The following is a 6228-nucleotide window of genomic DNA, read 5'->3' as shown; positions in this document are numbered from 1 at the left end:
ACAATCCTATCCCAATACAATCCTATCCCAATACAATCCTATCCCAAAGTTTGGAATTCCAAAGGACTAAAGTCCACATCTCTCTGTACAATGTAATCTCCTCTCCACTTAGCACATCCATGTCTGAATATCTGTTCCATGTAGTAGAAGCCAACTTCTAGTTTCCATGGTAAAGATATCACACCTGGGTCCAATATGTTGTGGCTCAGTCCTCTGCATTGCTGCTTAGTATTTAGTAATCCCCCCACTGGTACAATTACTGAGGACCAGTTGTTCATTTGGTACAGCCTGATGCAGCTAAACAACTGCCATGATTCAGCATCATCTCAAGGCTCGATTTTGTTTCCGATTTGTCACAATGTTTGCGTAATGCCTTGCAGCAGTCAGCCTACTGAGCAAGACTGTGTTTTATTTACATTGGCATATAAGAAGAGGAGGCCATTAAGCCCTTCAAGCCTGATCAGATTCTAATTTGTGACCTGACTCCACATCACTTAATAACTTTGGTTAACAAATGATCTGCAGATCTCAAATTTATAATCAGCACTTGATCCAGTACTCGCTGCTGTTTGTGGAAGAATTCTCTGTTGAAGCTTGCAGTGTTCACTGTCCAGAATTGCACTGGCCATTGACCCTGAACCATTTCAGTGTTTTCAATGGTGTTCAAAGAACAAGGTGAAATTGAACAGAAAACCTTCAGTATTCTTTGGTTCTAATGAGCCTGAGCTGAAACATCAACCAGTCTCTCTGTTGAATGTTAGTGCACTCTGTTCTGCATTTCCTGTGCTTTTTCTTTCATTGTGTGCACAGTGTTGTAACTGGTTTTTTCTAACCTGCTTTTTTTTTTTAATTGCCTTATGCCTTATCTTGCCTTTTATTGTCAATTTGAATGGGGTCTCAGACTAGACAATGCAGGATTGGACTAGTAAAAGCTGCACTTGTAGAGAAACCTCCTACCTCGCTTAAGATGGGGAGATTCAGTTAACGAGCAAGACCCTGCCTGCACTCCACCGTGAGTCCCTCAACTTAATAACACTATTTGGGGTATTAAGGACTGAATAGGTGCTTACTTCCATGCTGCCCACTTGCAACACGCCATCCATGCTTCTGTGTATCTGGTGGAGAAAGAGAACTCCTTTAACCAGTTTGCCAAACGCTTATCCCAAATTGTTTCACCTCTGCTCCTTTTACAGTCAAGGGGAGGCTCAAAGCCTGCCTAGGAGGAGTTGGGGTAGAATTGAGCCAGGGGAAGTTTCAGTGAAGGAAGGAGAGAAAGTCAAATGCCTTAAATATGAATATAAGTGCTGTGTTGTTCTGGGTGGCAAATGTGTTTTAGTGCGATATAATTCAGAAAGCAGTCCTGCATCTCATCATTTTAAAACATACCTAATCCTTTTCAAAGCAGGCTATAATGACATGAAAATTTAAAAGAACTGAATTTAGCGAAGTGATTGGAACAAAAACAGAAGTTGCTGGAAACGCTCAGCAGATCTGGCAGCATCAATGAAGAAGAAAATCAGAGTTAACGCTTCAGGTCTGGTGACCCTTCCTCAGAAGTGATTGTCAGCTCTTTAATTTTAAGTAATGTTGATTTGCTGGCTGCTGTGCTTTTGTGCCTTTTTTTGCACACGATACAGGGAAGCGTAAAATGGACAAGTGTGTGAAAAGATTAGCTAGATTTCACTCCGAAACACACTTTAAGAAACTATATAATTTGTAATGTAATGAATAATTTGAGACATGGCATGTGGTGAGTGTACCATTACATGGAACGGGGTGGGCGTTTGTTGGGGATGAGATTACTATGGATCCAAAGCTATATGCCACGAGGGGCTTTCCTCACCATATGTCTTGGTCTGCAGCACACCCAATGATGCAGACTAATTCCTATGATTTATCAATAGCTCATTGTATCAAATTGGTAGGAGGTGAACTAGATGGAATTTGGTCTTGTTTGCATATTCCTGTGAAGATCAAACGTGTGACCCCTTTATCATTGTGATGGAAAACTTGAGCTAGTAAAATGGTCACACAACTATATGTCAGATGGTACTTCAAGCTTTGCCATCTTGGTGACGCTCCAAACCTTTCCCATCTGTTTGTTGGCAAAAATTGTTGCATGGCTATTATTTCTTTCTGTTGGAAGATCCCAGGTTTGCTCAGAGCTCTGAGTTGTGTGTTCTAGTTGGCCTCTTTGGCACTTGAGATCATGTATAACTTTATATATTACCCCATCCACAACTCCCTCCATTAGGTTGACCTCATTTTTCTTTTTTCCCCTTGCTTTTGCTTGTGCTGTCTCTCTCCTTTATATTAATGTACAGGTACTTTGTATGAAGCAGAAAATACAAGTGCTTTGTGACGTTGCCCCCTCACCCTACCAGCTAATTTGGGTCCACCCTATCCCCTCAGTTTCATAATCAAGATTTGGCCAATGCCATCTCAGGAGTTGAAGACTCGCTAATAAGATCATCCATATGCTGCTGTGACAATTTGTATTGAATGAAGTATTATGCTAATGTATTACTATACTTTTTGTTACTTTTCTAAAAGGGCTGGACTCTTAAGCTTTTTTTTCAAATGGTCACAGTTCCTGTTTTAGCCCAGGTGTCCCAGTCTAATGTGAAACAGGCAGGAAGTCTTATTAACTTTAATTGTCAAGAGTTCAAATTAATTGCAATGTAATTCAAAGTGAAACATGGTGCTTTCTCATTACTTGATTACTTACTTTCATGCCTTCAGTATCCATGAGGAATTGATGGATTTTCTTGCACATATTTAACTGATGGACTAAAATCTATCATGGAAATGTATTAATATTCTTACATATGCTGCCTTTTCTCTCCCCCAGTCTTATTTTTCAAGTGCAATTAAATGTGATTACAAATTGGCTTGTCCAAATAATGCAATAAATGTGGTATCTATAACTGCTTATTCTTTCTTGATTTCTCACGTTTTTCTCACTCTCTCTCACACACACACTCCCAGTAGGGGAGTCCAGGAATAGCTCACTTTACGTAGTACTCTCACAGTTGTGGGTTCAAGCCCCCCCTCAAGACTTGGACACCTCTTCCATCCAGTACTGACGGGGAACATTGCGTTGTCTAACCTTTGGGACAAAGCCCTGTGTTCCTGTTTGTGTAATTGTTGTGGATCTTATTTATGAAAAATCCAATGTCACTATTTAAAGTGTAAAATCATTGAATATTTCAGTCCAGTCATCAAATAAGCTCCTATTTGAGCAGTGCCTTTTCATCTATTCTAATCGTACTCTTATACTTGCCCCCCTGCCATTGCATCCTTGTTATTCCTGTTTCAAACAGCTAATTACCTTGTGAAAGAAATATCTTGCTTCAAGAAATAGAGATGTTTTCTAATCAACCTGTTCAGAGATGTTATGATGTACCTCTGAAATGGTTTGTTGTAAATAACTTCATATTCTAAGCACCCAGAAGCCAACTGTTTCTTCTGCACAGCTTTAACTCTTTATGATTATACCTTGATTTTCACAGGCAATATCAGATCTGGTTACTTCTAACAAATAGTCGTGAAAGGTTCTCACAAGTCATCCCATAATTCTGTTCAGATGAAAATTGTTGGTTGTCAGTTGAGCAATAGGTTAGCAAATTGATTAGACCTGTTAGATCCATCACTAATGAACAGCTTGCTTCGGTTTAAAATGTTTTGGCTCCAGAAACTTGATCATAAAATCCAGCTGACACTCCCAGTTCAGTACCGAGATGGCACTTCACTGTTCCCTTTTTGTGTTTTGTTCTTGGGATGTGGACATCACTGGCTAGGCCAGGATTTATTCGTCATCCCTAATAATCCAGAGAGCAGTTAAGAATCAGCAACGTTGCTATGTGGCTGGGGATCACATAAAGGCTGGACCAGCAAAGGATGACTGATTTCCATTGTTAGTGATGCAGATAGTCTTTTACAATAATAGTTACCATGATTACAAAGCTTTAATTTAACCCAAACTTTGAGCAGCCACCATGGTGGGATTCAAACTCACATCCCCAGAACATTAGCCCGGGTTTCTGGAATAATAATAAGGTGACATAAGCATTGTGCCACGATTTTCTAAGGACGGTGGTGGCTGTCTCTGATCTCCTGGCTGATATTGATCCCTTACCCAACATCAATAAAACACAATGACCATATAATCACACTGTGATTTTTGGTGCTTGCTGTGCACAAATTAGCTGCCACATTTTTGTTTACATTACAACTGACTACATTTCAAACAAACAGCATTTTGTTTTGCAACATTGTGATGAAAGAAAAAACATTTTTTTTGCTTCTCAACTGCACACATTAATTGTGCAAGTGATTTTTTTTTATGGCAGTACAGCGATTAGCACTGCTGCCTCACAGCACCAGGGACCCGGGTTTGTTTCCAGCCTTTGGACAACTGTCTGTGTGGAGTTTGTATGTCTTAGTGTCTCGATGGGTTTCCCCACAATGCAGGTTAGGTGGATTGGCTATGCTAAAAAATTCCCCATAGTGTCCAGAGATATTCAGGTTAGCTGGGTTAGCCATGCTGAAAACCCCACACAGAGTTACAAGGATGTGGTAGGTCTGGTGGGATGCTCTTCGGAGGGTCGGTGCAGACTCGATGGGCCGAATGGCCTCTTTCTGGACTGTAGGGATTCTATGGAATTTGCCTGAACGTTGCTTATTGTAAATTCAGTTGGCTGAACTAGAAGTGTTCAAACTCCCTCCTTAAACTTCTCTCTCACACTGTCTTCTTTCATGGATCCACTCAACCTCCTCTTTATTTTTGACAAAGCTGTTGATTTCTTTGTATCTCCTTATGGCGCTCCACGTTGAATTTTGTTTAACGTTCCTATGAAGCACTTTCAGATGTACCTTGTTACAGGTACTTTATAAATACAAGTTGTTGCTATTAACACCTGGACGCATACAGGGTACCAGAAAGACCCGTCATCAGATGAAATTTATCTTCTATTTTGTTTACCAAAAGTAATTCCACATTGGTAAGTTCTTTTCAATTATGCAGCAATTGTGAATATTGCTTAATAAAATCACATTTTCTTTCAATGAAATGTGTAATTATATCTCTACACTTGAGCAGAAAATCAGCATTTAACATTCTGGGGTACAGAATGCGTTAGACACACGGGATAGTTTCTTTGTACACTTTCAAATGCTTCCACACCAGAATATAATCAAGGCGGTTTAAATGTACTGCTGGCCTTTATATCCAGAGGACTGGAATCTAACAATGCAGAAGTTATGGTGCAGCTATACGTAACCCTGGTTAGACCCCCAATTGGAATACTATGAGCAGATATGGGCACCACACCTCATGAACAATATTTTGGTCTTGGAGTGAGTACAAATGTAGTTTTACAAGGATGATACCTGGACTTAAGTTATGAGGAGAGATTAAACAAATTTAGCCTGATTTCTCTAGAATTTAGAAAGTTAAGGGTGATCTGATTGAAGTTTTAAGATGTTAACAGGAAAAGTCAGGGTAGATAAACTATTTCCACTGGTTGAGGATTCTAGAACTGGGGACATAATCTAAAAATTAGGGTGGGACCATTCAGGAGAGATTGGTAGCACTTTGACAGAAGAAGTGTGGTAGAGATTTGAAACTCTCTTCCACAACTGGTAGTTGATGTTAGATCTGTTGTTAATTTTAAATCTGAGCTAGACAGATTTCTGTTGAACAAAGGTATTAAGGTATATGGGCCAAAGGCAATTATATGGAGTTAGGCAACAGATCAGCCATGATCTCATTGAATGATAGAACAGGCTTGAGAGGCTGAACGGCCTACTCCTGTTCCAATGTTCAACAAGGGGTTAATTACAGGGTAAAACGCTCCCTCTATATTATGCAGTCAACATAGCTGAACCCCCACATTTCGTGTGCCAATGAACAGGTGTGACACTACAATTTCCCACATCCTTGGCAACTGAGACAACAGGATGTGTGCCAAATAACTGTACCATGAACTCAACTCTGGGAGGGAACTGGATGCATTGAAGTGCTGATACATGAGCTGGAAGGTCAGTGACAAAATGCCCCATCCTTTTTTCTCTGCAGTTTTTCTCCATTTAAGGTAGTTAAAATTCAAGGACATGCTCACTATGTGTTACACATTATAAACAAGCTGTACTCTTAAACCCATTAATCTTCCAATGGTAAAGCACTACAAATACTAAACATGCTACGTACAGAAAGTAACAATGCAA

General features: G+C 39.9%; 1 protein-coding gene across 2 annotated transcripts in view; it reads left to right on the top strand.

The window, feature by feature from the left end:
* morn4 (MORN repeat containing 4) overlaps positions 1 to 2927 on the top strand; it is a 16575-nt gene extending 13648 nt beyond the window's left edge. Inside the window, exon 5 of one of the 2 annotated variants that reach the window (XR_007261329.1) lies at positions 1403 to 2927. The gene's annotated coding sequence lies outside the window, so the exon portion shown is untranslated. The remainder of the gene's footprint in view (positions 1 to 1402) is intronic. The other variant, XR_007261328.1, reaches the window with a different exon arrangement.
* The last annotated feature ends 3301 nt before the right edge of the window (positions 2928 to 6228 follow it).

The sequence above is a fragment of the Rhincodon typus genome, unplaced genomic scaffold (genome assembly GCF_021869965.1).
Source record: "Rhincodon typus isolate 14 unplaced genomic scaffold, sRhiTyp1.1 hic_rhity00002074, whole genome shotgun sequence".
Lineage (NCBI taxonomy): Eukaryota > Metazoa > Chordata > Chondrichthyes > Orectolobiformes > Rhincodontidae > Rhincodon > Rhincodon typus.
This window is presented reverse-complemented; position numbering and strand designations above follow the sequence as displayed.